Source organism: Dasypus novemcinctus, chromosome 5 (genome assembly GCF_030445035.2).
Source record: "Dasypus novemcinctus isolate mDasNov1 chromosome 5, mDasNov1.1.hap2, whole genome shotgun sequence".
NCBI lineage: Eukaryota > Metazoa > Chordata > Mammalia > Cingulata > Dasypodidae > Dasypus > Dasypus novemcinctus.
Window position 1 is genome coordinate 36,734,765 of NC_080677.1, and position 24,880 is coordinate 36,759,644.

The 24,880-nt window shown below is 39.1% G+C and overlaps 1 non-coding gene and 1 pseudogene across 2 annotated transcripts; both read left to right on the forward strand.

Moving 5' to 3' along the window:
* Positions 1-24,880, forward strand: part of LOC101444420 (threonylcarbamoyl-AMP synthase-like) — a 257,591-nt pseudogene that overhangs the window by 53,165 nt on the left and 179,546 nt on the right.
* Positions 351-7,723, forward strand: LOC111764828 (uncharacterized). Of its 2 annotated transcripts, none has more exons than XR_009185790.2 (3): positions 351-541; positions 3,911-3,959; positions 7,497-7,723. It is a non-coding gene; the product is annotated as an uncharacterized protein (transcript). The 2 variants fall into 2 exon arrangements; XR_009185791.2 differs by having other exon boundaries at positions 406-583.

Here is a 24,880-nt window from a genome sequence, read left to right on the forward strand (position 1 = left end):
AAAACAAACAAAAAACCCCAGTACTTTTGAATTCAATTAATGTTCCTTCTTAGGGAAGGAACACTCTAAAGGATGTATTTTAAAAAATGGGTAAGACTGTGGGAAGAGAGAGGGCATTCTGGGCGGAAAGAACCTCAAGAACAGTGTCCCAAGTACTCCTGGTGCCAGCAAAACCAGAGCATTCTTAAAACGCCAGCAAAGAAAATGAACTTGACAGACTTCAGAACAAGGCGAACGAACCATGCACGCGCTTCCCACAGGCTGTGCCATGGAGGGCCGCGGCGGCAGGTCGAGGATGGTGAATTACGACCTCTGTTAGCGCGCTCGCGACTCCTGCCGTAAAGGTCTCTTGTGGCGCGTGCGCACCCCTTTTCTTCAGACTTTCCTTCGTAGGTTGCTGCTTTTGCGGGCCGCGGTGGTGGTGTCCTTACCTTCGCAATGGTGAAGCTGAGCAAAGAGGCCAAGCAGAGGCTGCAGCAGCTGTTCAAGGGCGGGCAGTTCGCCATCCGCTGGGGCTTCATCCCTCTCGTGATTTACCTGGGTCAGTGGGAGAATAACGGGAGGATGCTGGAGGGGGGGAGAGGTGCGTGGGCTTTCTTCCACTATGGTATTGGCTTCTGGAGGGCGGGAGAGGACGCCGGGGTCCACAGTGTGCATTTCCTCTGAGGTCTAAAGTGGGGTCTGTCTAAGCCGAGGTCGAGTTACAGTTCTATTTCTTACTAGACGGTTAATCTTTAACTACAGTCCTGTAATCCCTCCCATTCTTATTTTACGTCTGTGAAGTGAAAGTAAGATCTACTTCTTACGGTTATTGTGAGGGTTAGATGACCTAGTGTATGTGAAGGCGTGTGATTCACTATTTGACATTAGGTGGGTTTTCAGAGCGTTTCTCCTCACCTCTGCAGGAGGGCATAAGTGTAAAGAGGACCGGGCTAGGTATCTAGAGACCTCGTGGGTATGCCACTCCCTTGAAGCTTGGTAATTATAATAAGTCGTCGAGTGCCTCTGTTTTATCACCTGTGTAATGACGGGATTGGATGATTTTTGTTATTGGCCCCAAGTTGCATATGAGGACACTGAGCCATGGAGAAGCTATGCCTCTCCAAGGATTAACAGCTGTCAAGTGGAGGCGGTATGAGCTCAGGCATTGGGGCATCAGGGCCCATCCTCTTAACTACTATGGTGTACTGCAAGGATTTGCTAAGAGCTCAGGCAAGCATTTCCACCTACGGCTGCACAGTGGGACCTTATCCTGTGTCTAGCCTTGGGTATTTTTTCTTTTTAATCTTATTGCCCTTAGCTAATATGATGGAAGGGAAAGAGCATGGATTTTAGTCCTAGTTCTTTCATATTGAGTTTGACACTAATAAAACTGAATTTCACACTTTAAAATACTACAGTTCGAAGAAGATGCTGCTACCTATTTGTTTTGGGTGCCATGCATAGTAAAAGATGTAGTGTACTCTTAGTCTTGATGGATAGAGCTTTTGATTATGCTGGATGTTGTCCAGGCAGGTGTGGCTCCCATTTCCCCATGAGTTGCAAGCCAACTTTGATCACCTGGAGATATTTTGTTTTATAGGACTTGAAAAGATCTTTTTCTTCCCTTTTCCTGAAGGAAATTTTTAAAACATTTCTTTTCTCGATTTTAGTAATTTTTTATATAGGGTTCAGGGATTAAGGAAAATAATGATAGTATTTATAAGCTGTGTTGACTCCCTTCCTCCTGTCCCTCCTCTAGCTTTCACTTACTGGTGGAAAGGTACAGTGTGGCTGGTCAAACACTGGGTCTTGCTCTCCCTTTAGCTGAGAAATGTATAGGGACTTTGATTATGCCCCTTCTTTGTACCACCCCCCTTTTCCACTCTTGTCCATGGGGGATCATGTATTAGCCTGCTTTCGCTTTTTTTGACCTGTGGGTTTTTTTGCTGCTCTGTAAGTCTTTTCATTTATCTTTAACTCTTCCCATTTTTTGTATTCCTCTTCTACTGTCAGAAAGCTATAGCTGGTTGCTACAATCTATGTATTAAGGGCTTAGTCTATATGAAATTTAATTTTTTTTGTCTAACCCAGTTCCCAAGCTCTCACTAAAACCGGCTATGCAGATTTAGCTTCTGTGTAATTTAAATGCAGACATACTTTCTTTTTTTTTTTTTTTTTTCATTGAATTGCCCCCCACCCCCGGTTGTCTGTTCTCTGTGTCTATTTGCTGCGTCTTGTTTCTTTGTCCGCTTCTGTTGTCGTCAGCGGCATGGGAAGTGTGGGCGGCGCCATTCCTGGGCAGGCTGAACATTCTTTCGCGCTGGAGGGCTCTCCTTATGGGGCGCACTCCTTGCACATGGGGCTCCCCTACGCAGGGGACAACCCTGCGTGGCATGGCACTCCTTGTGCACATCAGCACTGCACATGGGCCAGCTCCACATGGGTCAAGGAGGCCCGGGGTTTAAACCGCGGAACTCCCATGTGGTAGACACTGGGCCAAGTCCGTTTCCCCAGACATACTCTTTGAGACCTCACAGAATGTAGTGCTATAAAATAGGACAGACAGTAACGTGATCTAAAATATATATAGAAGTAATTTACTAACAAAAAGCCTGTTTTCTATAGTCTTTTGCATTTCTGAAAATATTGTGGGCAGAGACCCAGGCCATCCTTTTTTCCATATTATCTTTTTTTTTTTGTAAGATCTATTTTTATTTATTTCTCCTCTCCCCTCCCCCCAATCTGCTCTTCGTGTCCATTCACTGTTCTTCTGTGTCCGCTTGCGTTCTTGTTAGGCAGACCGGGGATCTGTGTCTCTTTATGTTGCATCATCTTGCTGCGATAGCTCTCGTGTGTGTGGTGCCACTCCTGGGTGGGCTGCACTTTTTTCACACAGGGCGTCTCTCCTTGTGGGGCGCACTCCTTGCGTGTGGGGCACCCTTACATGGGGGGCACCCCTTTGTGACATGGCACTCCTTGTGCATGGGCCAGCTCACCACACAGGCCAGGAGGCCCTGGGAACCAAACCCTGGACCTCCTATATGGTAGGCGGATGCTCTATCAGTTGAGCCACATCTACTTTCCCATTATTATCTTTCTAAGCGTATTTGTAGAATGAATACCTTGGAAGTTAGTACTTCCCTCCAGACTAATGGGGAGAAATGCTTACTGCCCATTACAAAAGGTCCTGCTTCCCTAAACTTAGGAATCCATTCATTAAAGCAGGCCACTGAATGTGCAGGTATCTTCTGACCCTTTTTGTGTGGAAATTGGGGCTTGGGGAACTGAAACATAAAGGATAATACTCTGACTACTGCCATTACTGGGAGTAATAAACTCTCCTTTGTCTCTGACTCTGGAATCATGTATCTTCTACTAGCATGCTTGAAACTAGTGAGCTAATTTGTTGACTTGAAAATAGGGTAAAGTTTAAGATCCCTCACAGTTCTTTTCAGTAACTCTTATTTTAGTCCTCTCTTTTAGCCAATAGCATATGTATCAAGTTGATAATAAGTCAGTCTGTTTTAAGTGATGGAATAAATTTATTTAACCATACTTAAAATTAAGAGAGTTGGTTTACTTTGATAAATAATGACTATTGTATAAATTTTTTCCTTTTTTCTATTACTAGTCTTTGATTACTTTATAAAAAGAGGGGTTCATGAGGGATAAAATAGTGTATTTGTATGAATATGTGATAGGAATATCAAATAACATAGCTTATCCTTCCCATTGATTAGCCTGTAAAATCTCATACTCTAGTGAAAGATTTGAGACTTCTGCAGCACAGGTAAATCAAAATATTGCAGGTAGATTGGATGTCATTTTAGCGACCCTAGGTTGGAGTAAAAACAAGAAAGTCTTGTTTATAAATTTTCTTAGCTCCTGAGGTTTTAATTAGTGTTTATTTCTCTCTCTTCCAACCCAGGATTTAAGAGGGGTGCAGATCCTGGAATGCCTGAACCAACAGTTTTGAGGTACTGTTCTCACAAACATTTCAGGACTAATGTTCATATAGTAACATTGAGTCATTGAGAAACAAAAGAGGAATAGTGGTAGACTGTGAAATGGAGTTTTACAAGTCAGTGTGGTTTTGGACTTTGGAAAATGTCAAGTTTGCAGAGCAGGTTAGCTTGTTTTATCAGGTAACTACTTTTCCTTCCCCCTTCCCCTTCTAATTTTTATTAACTGTACAATGTTATTACCATAATGAAGCATATTCTAAAAGGTAAAAGAAGCTAATTTATCATCCAGTTTAAGAGGTGAGCCATTTTTAATTTCCTTTATTCCCATCTCATCCTTACTCAGATGAATACAAATTTTTCTATCATTTTTAAACTAGGGTACATATATTTCATTTTCTTCACCTGAAGTTAGATTTGATCCCTCAGACATTTTCCAGTTATCAATTGCTTAGTTTTTTCAGTTTTTCAATATTTTAAATAACAGTGTAATGAACATTTTTTCTGTACTAGTTTTTATAGTTTTTTATTTCCTTATGATAAATTTTCATATGGAATTGATAAATCCAAGTATATTAGCATGGCTCTGAAAATAATATTTTTTTAAAATACTTTTCTCAGAAACAACCTCACCCATGTTGGATATACACTTAGGAAATCTTTATATAGGCTGTATACATATTCTTACATATAACACATAAATACTTGTGAAAGAATATATAACCTGTATATACACACACTGGCAGAATCTCATGCAGATACAGGTTATGTTTGCTCTGTAGAAAGGACCTACATTCATAGCTTTGTAATGATCCACCTCTGCCACTGCCAGCTCTTGATCTGGGATTTCAGCTTGACCCTCTCTTCTTAAGGATGACTTTTGTAGATTTCTTTTTTTTTTTTTTTTTTTTTTAAAGATTTATTTTATTTATTTAATTTCCCCCCCTCCCCTGGTTGTCTGTTCTTGGTGTCTATTCGCTGCGCCTTGTTTCTTTGTCCGCTTCTGTTGTCGTCAGCGGCACGGGAAGTGTGGGCGGCGCCATTCCTGGGCAGGCTGCTCTTTCTTTTTCACGCTGGGCGGCTCTCCTCACGGGCGCACTCCTTGCGCGTGGGGCTCCCCTACGCGGGGGACACCCTTGCGTGGCACGGCACTCCTTGCGCGCATCAGCGCTGCACATGGCCAGCTCCACACGGGTCAAGGAGGCCCGGGGTTTGAACCGCGGACCTCCCATATGGTAGACGGACGCCCTAACCACTGGGCCAAAGTCCGTTTCCCTTTGTAGATTTCTTTCACAGACTTTTCACCATCTGTTCTAGGTTTTCAAATTCTACAAACTCCTACTCCAAGCCACTTTTTTCTACAGTTAGCAGAAAATAATAGTCCTTAACCATCATCTTCAATGTATCAGTCATTGTTTTAGGTGTTTTATTCACAATATCTGTTTGTTCCTTTGGTCCCTCAGAACAAGCAGGTTACACAGTTGGTAGGTGGTCGAATATGACTATCTTCAAAGCTCTTATTCTTTCCATGGGATTGCATAGCCTCCTCCAGATAATTTTACCCCTTACTTAGCACTGTGCCATCTGATAAGAATTTCTTCTGTTCTCTTTGCCTTGCCGGTCTCTTTTCTCAGAGGAAAAGTTACCACAATATGTGCCCTCAACCTGTCCATTTCTGCAGTTATTCTCTCTTCCTTGATTAATTCTTCAACAATTTTCTTCATTCACTGCTTTCTTGCTTCCCCTCCCCCCCCCTTTTTCTTTAACTCCTTATGGTTTGGCCTTTTAAAACTTCTTTCAATGATCCCTGCTAAGTTCTTTTCTTTTTCTTAGCCCTTACTCTTTGAACTAAAGGTTTCCTTCCTGTAAAATGGGGATTGAGGTACTGTATCTGCTTACTAGTTGAGTGATCTAAAATCAGTTACCTCCTTAGGGAAACATTACCTTAGGAAACTGTCAGAGATGGGACTACTGTGTCAAAGTATGAACATTTTCTAGGTAATCAAATAGCTTTCCCCAAGAGACCGCTACCATTCTGAGTTTTAGTTTCTTCTTGCATAAGTTAGGCATACCTACTTCATGAGACTGCCATGAGAATTAAATAAGGAAAATGTTTATTAATAGTACTTGTCAAATAATATGTGATCAGTAAAATATTAAGAGTAATTTTTAATCTTTTCAGTGTCATCTCTTTCCTTCCTCACTTCCTTCTGTGCATACAATGCTGTTAACTACATAATACTGTACGCTAGTCCTTGAACAAACTGCGTTTTGATGCCTCTGTCTATATGCTTGTGTTCCCCAGTCTGGAATGCTCCTTCCCCTCAGTTTTTACTTGATGAAAACTTGCTTCTAGAAAAGCCCATTCCCAAATACCACCTCTTCCCTCCATCTTTTCCCCATTGTTCTACCTGAAATCACTCCCTTTTCTGTGTTCCTATAGTGTTCTTTCTCTGCTTTGTACTATGTAACTGATTATTTATATATATTTTGTCCTGTAAGCAACTAAAGTAGCTACTCCACTAGTGTTGAATTAAATTAATTGAATGGACTTAACTTCTGGGTGGTCCTTTGGACAGTAGTAGATATAGGATTCCATCTTGTGGTATGCCTTTTGGACTGGATCTCAATCCTGGGAAATAGCATTTTTTTTGTGCATACTTGATCTAAGATCCAGAGGTACTTAGAGAATGTGCCTTTCAACCTGATTTGTAATCAAGTTTAAGTTGTACTGATTTTTGTACATCTGATTTTGCTTCAATTTTCCCACTACAAATTGACCCTTAAAAATTGTAGACAAAATGAAGCAAACCCCCTGCTTTTTGTTTCTTCACCATTTTGTCTTCTCAGTGCTCCTCTCATTTCTGGTGCTGACTCATTCCTTAGGGCTTCTTCTGGTTTACTTCCAGAGGCATTTGTGTTTTAGGAAAAAACAGTGCCTGAAAAGGGTTATCCAGCTGTAGAATTCCCTATACTGTGCTTCCTGGGTTGGGGAGACTGACTGGGAAGTCTTCCTGGGTTGCCTAGTGTATACTCTGAAAGGAACATAATTGTAGCTGCTATGGTTTTTATTAATATAATATATAGTATATATGTACATTCATAATTGTTTCCGTGACCCAGTTGTTAGTTTCCTTGGAATTAGGACCACATTCATTTTAGTATCTTCTGCTTTTGCCCAGGATGGCGCATTGTAGGTGATGGTTGATAGGAATGCCTTACTCAGAATGCCTCATTCAGAATAAGGGGCAATATATTAGTAAAACACTATTTGAGTAAAATACATGAATACTGTTCTACTTATGATATGTAACCCTCTCAGAGCCTCCATTTCCACATCTTTAAAGTAGAGATCATGAATTATTTCTTTAAATATAGTCCTGCATGTTTGATTTTTTTGCTTAATGAGATTAATCATTATCTTCTAATAACTGAATTCATTTGACAGCAAACACAAATATATTTTTTTAAAAATCTCCTTGTTCTTAAACTAAGCTTAGAAAGTTTTTATTTTGGGGTTTAATTTCTCTCTCCTTTTCACAAACATTTTAGCCTACTTTGGGGATGAAGGACTATTTGGTCATCTGGATTTGGAAGCAGTCATGGACAGGAGAAACATGGAAGGTGTACATGCCGGCTGGGATAAGAAATGGGACCTGTTCAGACTTTCACCATTTGGGTGGCACAGGGCTCTTAACAGATGCATCTGAGGCTGAGTGGAATCTCTCCTGAATTGTTTATGATAGACTATATCAAAATAAATGTTTTTAACAGTGTTCTGTCTTGAGTCCTTTTTGAATTGAACATAATAAGACTATGTAAAAATTAAGCTTTTAGGTACTTATTTTAAACAGAGGATCTATGTACGTGGTTAGATGCAACCTTAATAAAAAATAAGAAAATTTCCAAGTTAATTCCTGCCCATTCACTTCATAAATGGATTCCAGTTTCCCTTCGGAGTGAATTAATAACTCCCTTTGCAATGTTCTAAGGTAGTATGACAGTTTTCAGTTTGTGAAAAACTGGGCCATTACTTTTTCTACTGTGTTGGAGGAAAGTTCTGCTTGTAAGAAATAGGGCCCCTGGTGGCTCTGTTTCCAGGGGGTGGGAGTGACATTGGCTAGTTGTGTTTCTGACTTATTTGTATAATTCCAGTATGAGTCTAAAGTTTCCCTCTATGGTGCTGGTCAGCTGGAACTGGCCAGGTAAGAACCTATGAGAACTCCAAATAAATAGTTTCTATTTTCTGGTAGAAGGCCAGGCAGTTAACTAATGGGAACTAACTTTCAATTTTAGAGACTGGTTTCCTGAGACCTTTGCCTATATTTTTGAAGCCTTTTTTAACTTTTTCTGTTGTTCTAACAAAATCACTCACTTAATGTGGCAATGTAGAAACACGGGACAATCTATAATTAATGTGGGACAGTCTGAAACAGGGTAGGACAGTTTTGTAAGGAACCAGTTGAGTTGAATGTTTTAAACACCAGATATTGAAGTAGAGATCATAAACATGATTCCTCTCAGGTGACTGGAGCTATCCTTACCAGAAGGTTCTTGTATCTAATATTAAAGCTGCTTAGCTATTTAAGCCTATTTCCTCAAGTCCTCTTACCTTTGCCATGGAGACATGGAAAACTATTGTAGAGGCTTATGAGAGGATTTTAAAGTGGCATTCTTAAGAGCTAACTGCAGAAAAACCATTTGTGATAAGTATACAATGTGATTGTTTCAACATCTACATTGATCTAGGCATGTATGATTTTGCTGGACTCCTTTTCTAGATGTCAGAATTGTTTAAATTTGTGGTTTACCCCCAATTGTTTCTAGGTTTTGTCAGTGAATTTTTGTTAGTGTGTGGGTATACATTTTTCTCCCCTTTCTCAGGGTTTCTAGAAATTGAAAGTAAAACTGGCAGGTGTTTGTTTTGAGAAATTGAAATAATAACATGGATAGTGAATATAACTAGTAATGTGTTCTTTTAGGAGTTGCCCCATAGCTTTCCATAAAAATCAAGATTTTAAAGTTAAGGATTCCAGAGTTAAGTAAGAAGGGATGAACTCTCATCTCCTATGTGAGAAAGCTGAGGAATAGTTTAAGAACTTGTTCACAGCATAGGATAAGAGCTCAAACTAGTACATATCTTCATTTTGTGTTCATAAATTTATGAAACAGGGAAGTGGTTTTGGCTCAACGGATGGAGCATCTGCCTACCACATGGGAGGTCCAAGGTTCAAACCCAGGGCCTCCTGACCCATGTGATGAGCTGGCCCACACGCAGTGCTGATGAGCGCAAGGAATGCCGTGCCATGCAGGGGTGTCCCCTGTGTAGGGGAGCCCCACGTGCAAGGAGTGAGCCCCGTAAAGAGAGCCGCCCAGCGCGAAAGAAAGTGCAGCCTGCCCAGGAGTGGCACTGCACACACACAGCTGACGCAGCAAGATGATGCAACCAAAAGAGACACAGATTCCAGGTGCCACTGACAAGAATCCAAGTGGACACAGAAGAACACACAGGGAATGGACATAGACAGTAGACAACTGTTGGGGGGGGGGGGGCGGGGTACAGGGAGGGAAGGAAGAGAAATTTAAAAATCTTAAAAAAAAAAGCTTATGAAACATTTGAAACTAAGCTACATTTTGCTGAATTTTAGTTTTTAGGGCAGTGCAATTCCATTCAAGCATTTGTTGGTCTTTTTTCTGTACTTGATATCAGATAGTCCTTACAATTAAGATTATTGCTGACTTTGATTTGCTTAGGTGAAAACTGAGCTAAGAGGACTTGATTTCAGTCCTAGCTCAATTGCTTAGTTTCTACTACCCTTTGCGGAAAAGTCAATCTTCTTTAAGCTCAGTTTCCTCAGTAATAGGAATAATACTTGTCCCAGGGTATTAGTCCCTAGACCAGTTGTTCTTATACTGGTCCTAGACGAGCATCACCTGGAAACTTGTTAGAAATGAAAAATCTTGGTCCCACCCCAGACCTTCTAAATCAGAAATGGGAAGCCATCTGTTGTGTTTTTTTGTTTTTTTTTTTAAATAAACTTTAAAAATAGTTATAGCGTCTCATAAAGTTGTAAGAAATAATATAGAAACATCCAGAATACCCTTAGCATAATTTCCCCCAATGGTCACATCTTGCAAAACTGTAGTACAATATCAGGGTATTGACATCAATACAGTCAAGACAGAACATTTCCTACACTTAAAAAATATCTCATGTTGCCTTTTTATAGCTACCTCCTTCCTTCCCTCACCCCTGGCAACCACTGATCTGTTCTCTATTCCTATAATTTTTTCATTTAAATGATTAAGTGTAATCATATGGTAACCTTTTGGGATTAGCTTTTTTTCACTCAGCATAATTCTCTGGAGATTCACCTAGGTTGTATGTATCAATAGTACATTCTTTTTTATTGCTGAATAGTATTCCATATAATGGATATATCACAGTTAAACCACCTATTGAAGGCTGCCTGGGTGGTCCTAGTTTTTAGCTGTTAAGAATAAACCTGTTATAAGCATTTGTGTACAGGTTTTTGTGTAATCCTGTTTTAACAAGCCCTCTAGGCGATTCTGATGCACCTCAGGTTTGAGATCTGTGGCCCTAGACCATTACAGTCACCCTTCTGCTTCCACCTGTGCTTTACTCTTTTTTTTCCACATAATATCCAGAGTGACCTCTTTAAATGTAAGATCACACCCTGATAAAAACTTTCCAGTGTCCATCTCATTTGGAATAAAATGCTAAATCCTTACTTTACATGACCTAAGAGGTCCTCTGTAATCTGGCCTTATGTGCCTTTGGTCTTTTCAGCCCCCAAGAGTCTTCTCCCATGTTTATTTACATGCTAACTATGTTGGTCTCTTCCTGTCCTTCAGGAGTCTTTGCTCTAGTCTTTGCCAGAACACTCTTCTCTCAGATACCCATATGTCTACCTGGCTTCCTCTCTTAGTTTTAGTATCTGCCCAGATGTCACCTTGTTACACAGAGTTTCCCTGGTAGAAACCCCTACTGTCTTGCCTTCCCATCATTCTTTTCTATAGCCCCACCTTATTTTCTTCACAGGACTTTTACCTACCTAATATTATATATATGCTCACTTTTACCCACCTAATATTATATATACACACACACACACACAAACAATACGCACATTTTTATGCATACGCACACATAAATGTCTTTTTTCTTGTATGTCCACTAGAATGTAAGCTTCTTAAATGCTATATTTTTGGAGCCTAGAAACAGATCATGGCACATACTAGGTGTTTATTAAGAGTGACTGAATGATGAGAATATGTGTATTATATGTAAAATGCTTTGTAAAGTAGAAATTTCCATAATGTGAATCATTGGTAAAGGGCCAGTATTTTATTCTGCATTAGTCATAATTGATAATTGCATTCCTGATCAAGGTCCTGTCATCAAAAGATGTTGGGAAGAGGTGATGAGGGAAAAAATGTTTTTTCCCATTTAATCTGCACAACCACCCCTTGGAGTAGGGCATTATCTCCATTATGCAGGTGAAACAGAAACAGGTAATTTTTCCATAATCACAGGAAAATATTTGATTTGAACTCACATCTGTTGGTTTTAAAGCTTATGTTTTTATTACTCATGCAAGTCACCTCTCAATTTATGGAACTGATGAAAAGATATAGTACAAAATTACACCTAGAAAATGTTACATTTCAAGTTCCATAGAAAGAACCCACTTTACCTGATACCCAGGGCCTACATAATAGCAAAGAGAGTAATCAAATTCACATTCTTTGAAATTATTATTCCAGCTGTAGTAAACCCTAAGCCTTTTGTCTTTCCTTGACTCTCTTTCCCTCTCCCCTCCCTACCCTCTCTATTTTTTAAAGGAGGTACCAGGAATTGAACCCGGGACCTTGTATATGTGAAGCAGGCACTCAACCACTGAGCTACACCTGCTTTGTTTAATGAGATGTATTTTATATCCAATAAAATGAACAGAACTTAAGTGTACAGTTGGATGAATGTTGACAATTATATATACCTTGTAACTACCACACCAAGATGGAGAGCAGAATCTTCTTCAACTTTGTTGATAACTCAGTGTATCACACATGGTAGATTCTCAGCAAATGTCTTTTAATTAAATATAATTTTTGTTTTTGAGGTTGACATAGATAAACTGTATAGAGAAGTTTGAATTGATGTTTTCCTTCCTTTCTGTAAGAAACAAAGATGTTAAAAGGTAAACGACCATCTTAGAATTTGACTCAAAATTGGGATTATGGAAAAAAAGGCAGCATAACCACTTTCTCATTTTGCATGAAGGGCTGCCCACAAGAGGAAGGAAAGAAAAGGGCATGGAGGCAGAGAGGGAAAAATACATTTTGAGGAACTAGAAGAGGTAAAGCAAACTAAACCTAAAGTTAGTAGAAGGAAGGAAAAAAAATTTTGGGGGTGGAGGGAGGAATAATAAAGATTATAGAGTGGAGATAAATACAATATAGAAAAACAACTGAGTATTAATGAAAAGGTTGGTTCTTCGTACATATCAATAAAATTGACAAACATTTAGGCTGACAAAAAAGATGCAAATAACTAAAATCAGAAATGAAAGGGGACATTACTACTGATTCTGCAGAAATTAAAAGGAGCATAAGAATACTAAGAATAATTGTATGCCAATAAATCAGATACTCTAGAAGAAATGGACAAACTCCTAGACACAACTTACCTCCTCAGTTTTGTTTCTATACACCAGCAAAGTACAATCTTAAATGAAAACTAAAAAAAAAATTCCATTCACAAAAGCATCTAAAATAGTAAAATATCTGGGAATAAACTTAACCAAGGAGTTGAAGGATTTGTATGTTGGAAACTGAAAAACAACTGAAAGAAATTAAAGAAGACCTAATAAAATGGCAAGATATCTTCATGGATAGGAAGACATAGTATTATTAAGATGTTGATACTGTCCAAAGTGATCTACAGATTCAGTGCAATCCCTGACTAAAGCCCAATAGCCTTCTTTGCAGAAATGGAAAAGCCGATCTCAAACTCATATGAAACAACAGAAGGCTCCAAATATGGCCTTGTTAATATTGAAAAAGAACAAAGTTGGTGGTCTCATACTTCCTGATTTCAAAACTTACTATAAAGCTTCAGTAAATAAAACTGTGGTACTGACCTAAAGATAGACACATAGACCAATGGAATAGTATTGAGACTCCAGAAATGAACCCACACATCTATAGCCAACTGATTTTCAACAAAGGGATTGTCTTAGTTTCTGGCTGCTAAAACCAAAACTATACAACAATAGGAATTTATGGGCTCACAGTTTTAAAGTTAGAAGTCCAAAATCAAGGTGTCTCCTCCCTGAAGACTGACGTTCTGGGACTAGATGTGAGTGGTCTTTGACTCTGGCTTTTCTGTCACATGACGGTGCATATGGTGATGTCTTCTCCTTTTTCCTCCAGTTCTGCTGATTTCTGGCTGCTTCCTGTGGCTTTCATTCTGCTTGAAAAGGACTCCAGTAATCCTGATTAAAGCCCAGCCTGACTCAGTTGGACCATACTTTGATTGAAGTAATATCCAGAATGTGTACCAAGGACACGTCAAACTGAAGTACACAATTCATTTGCCATAGGTGGCAATTCTGTTAATTGGGAAGAATGGTGCTAGGAAAACTGAATGTCCATATGCAAAAAAATGGAGTTTGACTCCTACCTCACACCATATACAAAAAATAACTAAATGGACCAAGAACCTAAATATAAGAGCTAAAACCATGAAATTATTTTAAGAAAACCTTTAAACCCTTTTATTAGGCAATAGATTCTTAGACGTTACATCAAAAGTATAAGCAACTGCAAAGAAGCAGCTGAGTAGGGTTGGAGTCCCACTGGACCGGGCTGTTTTGTGTGTTTGCAGGGCAGGAGGTGTCTGGACGTCGATTTGGTGGGACTGTGACAGAGGAGATTCTTTCAAGAGGTAGAATTTTGGGTCTCTTGCACGGAGGTAGGAGGTTGTGGGTGGGACCTTTTGCCCTGGGGCTGGTGGCCCAGCTGCGGTGATTCCTGAAGGCTTTGTTGAGCTGGGGTGTTCCCAAGCCCTGAGTGGGCTGTTTTGGGGGCTTGCAGGGCGGGTGGTGTCTGGATGTCAATTTGGTGAGACAGTGATGGAGGAGATTCTTGTGAGAGGTGGAATTTTGGGTCTCTGATATGGAGGTCAGAAGTTGTGGGTGGAGCCCCTCCCCCTAGGGCTGGCGGCCCAGCCGCGGCAATCCCTGGGATCTTTGTTGTGCTGCGGTGTTCCCAAACCCTGAGCGGGCTGTTTTGGTGGCTTGCAGGGCAGGAGGTGTCTGAATGTAGATTTGGTGAGACAGTGACAGAAGAAATTCTTGTGAGAGGTGGAATTTTGGGTTTCTGACACAGAGGTCTGAAGCTGTGGGTGGGATCCCTCCCCCTAGGGCTGGTGGCCCACCATGGTGATCCCTGAAGGCTTTGTTGTGCTGCCCTGTTCCCAGGCCCCGTGTTAATCGGATGCATGGTTCCCAGGTCTGTGTCCCCTAAACCCTGGTGGCCAACGCTCCAGAGACTCACAGACCTTGAGTCTGCAATATCACAGACTTCCCATCCCCGAATCTACCATACTGTGAGGTCTGTCTGAGGCCCTTGATTACCCTAGCCCTCTGCGTTTTGTGTTGTTGTTTTTTTTGCTCTCTCTCCTTGAACTTGGAGGCATGTACCAGCTGATTTGGGGAGAGTCTGGGAAGAAAGGAGAGGCGAATCTGCTGAGAAAGCCCAATTTACCTAAATGTCCTGGGATAGGAAACTTGGTCTGGGAGAAGGTGGAGTCAGAAAATCAATTAGACCTCCCCTAGCACACCTAAGGGGGAGGGACTGTAGGAGGTGCTATCCAAGCTTCTAATAGCATATTTGGAGTTTCTGGTGAGGTGTAGTTGCCCTCACGCTGGAAATAAAGAGTCACAGTCTTCTGTGTTGAGTTGGTTCAACAAGGACCTACTTGAATCTCCTCTCGGACCTCTCAGGCAACTTTCCTGCTGCCCTGGGAGAGAGAGAAGTGAGGAAAGGAGAAAGGGGGAAGGTCAGATCGCTAAACGTATTATTTAACTGCAAAGAGGATTCCTAGCTTGAAATGTTGGTTCTTTTTTTTTGTTGTTGTTGTGGTTGCTAATATTGCATTGTCTCCTGGTCTTTTCTCCCATTTTATCCCCCAAGGTCCTTTTTCATTTATTTATTTATTTTTCTCTTTTTCTTTTTCTTGCTTGTTTCCCCCCTTTTCTTTGCCCCCCTTTTTCTGTTCTCTTTTTTTTTTCTGTTCTCTTTTTTTATTTTATTTTCTTTATATAATAGGTGCTACAGGGAGCGCTTCACACTTGCTGTGTTTCCTCATCCTCCGTTTCCTCTTTTCTGTGTGTATTGATTTTGGTCACCTGCACTATCCCCTTTCCCCCACATCTTTCTATCCTCCATCATCTACTGTTTCTCTTACATTCCACCTCCCTTTCTTTGGCCCCCAAATTGTCTGACTTTTTATTTCTAATACCTTTGTTCTGTTTTCTGTCTTTTATCCACTCTTGATATTATTGTTTTTTCTCTTTTCCTCTCCCATAAAAACACTGGCTTTTTAATTCATACTATATTCCTCCCCATATTCAGTTGACTGTCTCATTATAGGTACTCTACTTACTGCTATAACTCTACACAACTTACATGAGTCTAATATCCATTCTCCTAGATCTCACATTGTTGCTCTGTTAACATTTTATTACCAATACTACTTTATACATTTTCTTTTCTTGCTCATTTTGCTTTCCTTGGCCCTAATATTTTCCTTCAAAGTGAACTTAGCAGCAACAAGAAAATAGAGTAAGAAGAACAAAGTGACAAAGAGAAGACATAACACTTACTCATGAACAACAACTAATTAATCCCCAAGACTAGACAAAGAAGCTAAGAAACTGATTAAACCCATCAAGATAAAATGATGACCAGACAGCAACAAAAAACTACAAACCAAACCAATAATCAGGAAAACATGGCCGAATCCAATGAACAAACTAAAAACCAGGAAAGGTAGCAGAACATCGGACAAGTAATTAAAGATCTCAAAAAATATATTAGAGACCAGCTTAATGAAGTAAAGGAAGACATTAAGAATATGAAGAAAACAATTGGAGAAGAAATTGCAGACATACGCAAAAAGATAACAGATATGATGGTGATGGACACCACAGTTCAACAAATCAAAAATACACTCTCAGCAAATAGCAGCAGATTAGAAGAGGCAGAGGAGAGAATTAGCAACATAGAAGACAGTACATCTGAAGTCAAACAGATAGTAGAACTGATCTATAAAAAGATAGAAAAAATCCAGCTGGGACTTAGGGACCTGAATGACAATACAAAATGCACAAACATATGTATTATAGGCATCCCAGAAGGAGAAGAGAAGGGAAAGGGAACAGAAGAGGTGTTGGAGGAAATAATGGCTGAAAACTTCCCAAATCTACTGAGAGATGGATGTACATGTTCAGGAAGCACAACACACCCCAAACACCATAAATCCCAACAGGCCCACCCCAAGACATATACTTGTCAAATTATCCAATGCTCAAGACAAAGATAAAATTCTAAAAGCAGCAAGAGAAAAGAGAACCATCACATACAAGGGAGGCTCCATAAGATTAAGTGCTGATTTCTCATCTGAAACCATGGAGGCAAGAAGGCAGTGGTATGATATAGTCAAGGTACTAAAAGAAAAAAATTTCCAACCAAGAATACTCTACCCAGCTAAACTAGCATTCAAAAATGATAGAGAGTTCAAAATATTCACAGATAAACAATTAAAAGAGTATGCCAACAAGAACCCTGCCCTTCAAGAAATACTAAAGGGAGTTCTGCAGGAAGAAAGAAAAAAACAGAAGAGGCAGAGTTGGAGGAGAGTGTAAGAGCAACAAAAAAGACAAATAGAGAAGGAAACAAACAAACAAAATAGGACAAACACAAGTCCAAACAAAATATGGCTAACATAAATAATTCCTTGAAAGTAATAACACTGAATGTCAATGGATTAAACTCACCTGTCAAAAGATTCAGACTAGAAGATTGGATAAGGAAATATGACCCATCTATATGCTGTCTACAAGAAACACATCTTAGACCCAGGGATTCAGGGAGGTTGAAAGTGAATGGCTGGAAAACAATCTTACAACCAAACAATAACGCAAAAAAAGGCAGGAGTAGCTATATTAATATCAGACAAAATAGGCTTTAAATGCAAAACAATTGTGAAAGTCAAAGATGGATACTACATATTAGTGAAAGGGATAATCTTTCAAGAAGAATGAACAATCATAAATATTTATGCTCCTAACAAGGATGCCTCCAAATACATGAGGCAAACACTGGAAAAATTAAGTGAAAGAATAGATGCCTCTACAAATATAGTGGGAGACTTTAATACACCACTATCAACTTTGGACAGAACATCTCAAAAGAGAATCACTAAAGAAACAAAAACTTTGAATAGTATATTAGAGGAGCTGGAGCTAATAGACATATACACATCATTACACCCGAATACAGCAGGATATACATTTTTCTCAAGTGCACATGGATCATTCTCCAAGATAGACCATATGCTAGGCCACAAAGAAAGTCTCAATTAATTCAGAAAGACCGAAATCATTTAAAATAATTTCTCTGAACATGTGGAATGAAGTTGGAAATCTGCAAGGGCCAAAGGCCCAGATTTCACATCAAGATATGGAAATTAAACAGCACACTCTTAGAAAAACAGTGGGTCAAAGAGAAAATCTGAAAAGAAATTAATAACTACCTTGAAACTAATGAACATGAGAACACAACATAACAAAACTTATGGGACACAGCAAAAGCAGTAGTGAGAGGGAAATTTATAGCCATAAATTCATACATCAAAAAAGAAGAAAGAGCAAAAATTGAAGAACTAACTCTACATTTGGAGGAATTAGTAAAAAAACAACAAAGTAACCTCACAGGAAAAAGAAAGAAATAAATAACAAAGAGCAGAACTAAATGAAATAGAAAATAAGAAAGCACTTGAAAAGATAAACAAAACCAAGAGCTGGTTCTTTGAGAAGATCAATAAAATTGACAAACCCTTAGCTAGACTAACAAAGAAAAAAAGTTAGAAGATGCAACTACACAAAATAAGAAATGAGAAAGGAGATATCACCACTAACCCCACAGAAATAAAGACTATCATAAGAGGATACTTTGAAAAACTATATTCCAACAAAAATGACAATTCAGAGGAAATGGACAAATTCCTAGAAACACATAAGCAGCCTATATTGATGAAAAAAGAAATTGACGATCTCAAACCAATCACAAGTAAAGAGATAGAATCAGTCATTAAAAACCTGAAAACTAAGAAGAGCCCAGGGCCAGATGGCTTCACAAGTGAATTCTACAAAACATTACAGAAAGAACTAAGGCCAATCTTGCTGAAATGCTTCCAAAAAATCAAAACAGAAGGAACATTACCTAACTCATTCTATGATGCCAACATTACCAAAGCCAAACAAAGACACCACAAGAAAGGAAGATTACAGACCAATTTCTCTAATGAACTTAGACGCAAAAATCCTCAACAAAATACTTGCTAACTGTATTCAACAACACATTAAATGAATTATACACCATGACCAAGTGGGATTCATTGCGGGTATGCAAGGATGGTTCAACATAAGAAAATCAATCAATGTAATACACCATATAAACAGATTGAAGGGGAAAAATCACATGATTATATCTATAGATGCAGAAAAAGCATTTGACAAAATACAGCACCCTTTCTTGATAAAAACACTGCAAAAGATAGGAATACAAGGAAATTCTCTGAACATGATAAAGAGTATATATGAAAAACCCACAGCCAACATTGTCTACAATGGTGAAATCCTAAAATCTTTCCCTCTAAGATCAGGAACAAGACAAGGATGCCCACTATCACCTCTTCTATTTCACTTTGTCTTAGAAGTACTTGCTTGAGCACTGAGGCAAGAACCAGATATAAAAGACATTCAAATTGGAAAGGAAGAAGTCAAAATTTCATTGTTTGCAGATGACATGATCCTATACATAGAAGACTCTGAGAGGTCTACAACAAAGCTTCTAGAACTCAAAAATGAGTTTAGTAAAGTCGCAGGTTATAAGATCAATGCGCAAAAATCAGTAGCATTTCTGTACACCAATAATGAGCAAGCTCAGGAGGAAATCAAGAAACAAATACCATTTACAATAGTCAATTAAAAAAATTAAATACCTAGGAATAAATTTAACTAAAGATGTAAAAAACGTATACACAGAGAACTACACAACACTGTTCAAGGAAATCAAAGAAGACCTAAATAAATGGAAGAATATTCCCTGTTCATGGATAGAAAGACTAAATATTATTAAGATGTCTATCCTACCAAAACTGATCTACACATTCAATGCAATACCAATAAAAATCAACACGGCATGCTTTAAGGAACTAGAAAAACTAGCTATGAAATTTATTTGGAAAGGAAATAGTCCCTGAATAGCCAAAGACATATTGAAAAAGAATAACAAAATTGGAGGAATCACACTACCTGACTTCAAAACATGCTACAAAGCTACAGTAGTGAAAACAGCATGATATTGGCGCAAGGATAGACCCATGGAATAATGGAACCGAATTGAGAGTTCTGATATAGATCCTCATATAATATTCGATAAAGCCACCAAACTCTCTCAACTGGGAGAGAATGGCCTATTCAACAAATGGTGACTGGAGAACTGGCTATCCATATGTAAAAGAATGAAAGAGGATTACCATCTCACACCTTATACAAAAATCAATTCAAAGACCTAAATATAAGAGCCAAGACCATAAAGACTTTGGAAAGCAGTGTAGGGAAGCATCTACAAGACCTTGTAATAGGAAATGGCTTCATGAACATCACACCAAAAGCACGAGCAGCAAAAAACAAATAGATAAATGGGACTTCCTCAGAATTAAAGCCTTCTGCACCTCAAAGGAATTTGTCAAGAACGTGAAAAGAGAGCCTATACAATGGGAGAAAATATTTGGTAACCATATATCTGATAGGAGACTTATAACCTGCATATATAAAGAACTACTATATCTTGAGAATAAAAAGACAAAAAACCCATTTAAAAAATGGGAAAAAGATTTAAACAGACACTTCTCCAAAGAAGAAATGCAAATGACTGAAAAGCACATGAAAAAATGCTCCAAATCTCTAGCTATCAGGGAAATGCAAATCAAAACTACAATGAGATACCATCTTACTCCCATAAAATTGGCAGCTATGACAAAAACAGAAGACTATAAATGCTGGAGAGGATGTGGAGGAATGGGAACACTCATCCACTGCTGGTGGGAATGCAGAAGGATCCAGCCATTCTGGAGGACAGTTTGTCGGTTTCTCAAAAAACTAACTATAGATTTGCCATATGACCCAGCAATTCCACTGCTGGGTATATTCCCAGTAGAACTGAGAACAAGTACACAAACCTATATATGCACACCAATATTCATAGCAGCATTGTTCACTATTGCCAAAAGTTGGAATCAACCCAAATGCCCATCAACAGATGAATGGATAAATAAAATGTGGTATATACACACAATGGAATACTACTCAACTTTAAGAACGAATACACTACAAACACATGTGATGACATGGATGAATCTTGAGAACCTTATGTTGAGTGAAACAAGCCAGGCATTGAAGGACAAATACTACATGACCTCAATGATATGAAATAAGCAAACCAAGCTGCCTCAGAGAGCTAGAGACTGGATGATAGGCTTAAAGGAAATTGGGGGGGTAGATGAAGGATGTAAGCGGACACCTATATGGGTGAAATCTATAATAAGCTGGAGGTAAGTATTTGTACAAGGAAGGGATAAAATGAAGGAATAGGGTTACCTTTGGGTGGAGCTTTGCGGTCTTGAGGAGGGCTAGGGATGGGAGGATGGGTAATATTACCCAAGAAATTGGGGGGAGGGTAGGGCAACATACGAACATAGGAGATTGTCAGGTATTTGGTTGAGAGTATAATGCTGAGAAAACTTTTTAAAAAATATAATAAGGAAGATTTCCTGTTTAAGATGCTTAAAGGGGATAATCCGACGCAGGACAGGCTCCCAGGGAGTATGAGTGCTCATTTTGCCTTAGTGGGTTATATCATTGGATTGAGACCCATATAATGAGAGTGAAGGTATACCCACATCCTGGGGAGGACTGATGTTCTTAAATAGAGGGAATTGTATCTCTCGAGAGAAATGGTGGCTCCCAGTGCATTAGGGCAGTTGAGCATGTCAGGCCCTCAACACTGTTGCAAGTATCTCTGAACATGGCCCTTCAAGCAATGAAGATTGACTGTCACTGTGGGCCCTAAGGGAAGGGGGAGAGAGGTATTGAATAGATGGAACCAATGTAACTGTGTGGGAAATAGAAGTGTTCCACAAGATTATGCAAGGATGGATATAAGACATGTTAAATTACACCAAAAATATATAGGGGCTGATAGGCTAAAAGATAAATCATAATGTAAAACATAAGGTAACTAAAAATTTAGAAAATTGTATAGTCTAAAATATAAACCACAATGTAAACCCAAATGTTACCTTGTTTGAAAGCTATTGTCTCAATATCTGTACATCAGTTTCAGTAAATATAATATGAATATGTAAAAAGATTATTGCTGTGGAAGGGAAAAGGGTTTTATGTTAGATATGTGGGAGTACTGTATATTGTATATATGAATTACTATGATCTAAAACTTTTGTGAAGATAAGGTTAATAATTAGGAAAAAAAAGAAAAAGGACGTAGACACTGAGGAAAAGACGGAAGTAGCTGCCTTGCCAATTTGCATACAGGGCAACACTTATTGCAGTGATGGAAGGCAAAACATCAAAAACAAAGCTTTTGCATTTTTAAATTTTTTGATACCCCAATTTATTTTTACCTTAATTTTTCTAAATTAATATGTATTCTATATCTAACCTTTAAACTCATCCCTATAATCCATTTTACTATTAATGGAACCTGGCAATATATTGGGCTTCACTTTTGAAGAAGTTTTGAATCACAGAGAGGTTCAACAATGGCAGGGGAAGAATACTGGTGTAGGATGTTATTGACAGGGGACACATGGTTGGCAGGAAGTTCTCCAGGGCATATATCCAGGGTACATAAAAATGTTTGGATATTTTCATAGTGGGTACAATTAAAAACAACAACTGAGGGAGTGCTGAGTTCCTAGCCAGGGAAGCTCTATCACAGTCCCTAAAGGAACAGCAACAATCCCCCAAGTGCAATGGCAAAGACCAAAAAGTAGGGAAGGTCAAACAATGAGCCCTTGATACTAATGACTATGCTTGTGAGCCTGTGCACCTGAAATAAGAACAAGACCTAGAGTTGCAGGTTGCCTAAGAGTTACCTCCTGAGAGCCTCCATGCTGCTCAAATGTGGCCAGTCTCGAAGCCAAACTCGGCATGTAAATGTGTTGCCTTCCCCCCAGCATGGGGCATGACTCCCGGGGATGAGCCTCCCTGGCACTGAGGGATTACTACCAAGTACCAGCTGATGATGTAACTAGAAAATGACCTTGAATAAAAGGGTCAACTCGGACCAGCAGAATATCTCAATCTACGTATAATACCAGGAGTTAAAAATGCTTTTTGACCTGAATAAAAGGGGGAAATGGAAAGGACAAATGAGTTTATATGGCTATGAGTCTCCAAAAAGAGCCAGGAGATTATCAGAGGGGTTGCCCTTACACACACCTGAGCAAAGTCCCAGAGACAGATAAAGTAGATACAACTTCAGGTATTGGTTCTGCTGAGAGCTACAGAGACCCACAGGTTCTATAGTCATGGCAGATGGAGTTCAGTGCCATGTCAGTTGGCCCCACTTTGGAGTTTGTGTTTCTGTGTGATGGAGCTGGACTCAGATGTGATCTTTGTCCACAAGTCTCCTGTTACTTTTACTGGAACTGTAGTTGGTGCTGGGGTTTAATGTATACCCAGGGGACCTGAATCTCTGGACTGACCATGTGATAGCCAGGCCCTGAGCCTCAACAGACTTGCAACTCCTACACTCTGGTTATTTGGACTTATCCCACACAGCTAACATGGAGGTGAAGAAAGTCAACCACCACACCAGGGAGCCAAGAGTGCCTACAACTGAAAGCAGGAGAATGGCATCCAGCATCCATGTGGAATCTAAGCCCCCTTTTGATATAGGTGTGGAGTGGACACAGCCATTCTAAGGTCCACAGGATGGAGGAATAGAGTATGGATTAGAGTGGATTTACTGATATTCTATTCATGAACTGTTGTGATTAGTAATTGAAGAAAATGTGGCATTGGTGTGGAGAAAGTAGCCATGGTGGCTGCTGGGGGTAGGGAGTGGGAGGAAGAGATGAGATGTGGGGGCGTTTTGGGGACTTGGAGTTGTCCTGGGTGGTGCTGCAGGGACAGTTACCAGACATTGTATGTCCTCCCATGGCCCACTGTGGACTGTGGGAGAGTGTGGGCTATGATGTGGACCATTGACCATGAGGTGCAGCGGTGCTCAGAGATGTATTCACCAAATGCAATGAATGTCTCATGATGATGGAGGAGATTGTTGTTATGGGGGATATATAGGGAACCTCATATTTTTTTAATGTAACATTAAAAAATAAATAAAGACAAAAAAAGTACAAGCAACAAAAGAAAAACAAGGTAAAAAGGACTTCATCAAAATTAAAATGAAATATCTCTGTGCTATAAAGGACATCAAGAAAACAGAATGGGAGAAAATAATTGCTAATCATATATCTGATAAGTGTTTAATCTCCAGAATATATTTTTAAAAAGCAGCTACAAGGCAACAACCAAAAGACAAATGACCCAATTAAAAAATGACAAAAGGACTTGAATATACATTTCTCTAAAGGAGATGTAAAAGTGGTCAATAAGCACATGAAAAAATGCTCAACATTATTGATCATCAAGGAAATGCAAATCAAAACCACAGTGAGAAACTTCTTTATACTCACCAGGTTGGCTATTATTAAAACAAACAAAAAAACCCCAGGTCATAACTAGTGTTGGTGGAGATGTGGAGAAATTAGAACTTTGTGCATTGTTGGTGGGATTGTAAAATGGTGCAGCCACTATGGAAATCAGTTTGGCGGTTTCTTCAGAAAGTTGAATTATGATCTAGCAATCCCACTTCTATGTATGTACCCCAAAGAATTGAAAGCAGGAACTGCACAGATACTTGTATACCAATGTATATAGCAGCATTATTTACAGTAGCCACAAGGTAGAAGCAACCTAAATGTCCATCAAGAGATGAATGGATCAACAAAATGTGGTATATACATACAACGGGATACTATTCAGCAGTAAAATCAAGTTCTGATACAGGCAACGACATGGAGGAAACTTGAAGACATCATGTTGAATTAAATAAGCCAGGCACAAAAAGACAAATATTGTATAATTTCACTTACATGAAACACCTAGAATAAGCAAATTCGTAGGGACAGAAAGAAGACAGGGGCAAGGGGTGGGTGTGGAGAATGGAGAGTTTATTATTTAATGCATAGAGAGTTTCTGTTTGGGGAGATGAAAAGTTTTGGTAATAGATGGTGGTGATGGTAGCACAACATTATGAATGTAATTAATAACAATTGTACACTACAATATATTTAAAATGGATAATTTTGAGTTGTATATGTGTTACTATATTTAAAAATTGAAAAAAGAATTTCAGGGGTTCCTTCTGTAAAGTTCTCTATTGTACAATTCACTCCTCTTCAGCACCTGTCTTCCATATCCCAGCCATTTTGGCAGCCCCAAATTCTAGTATGTGTTTTCCTTGGTCTATGAGAT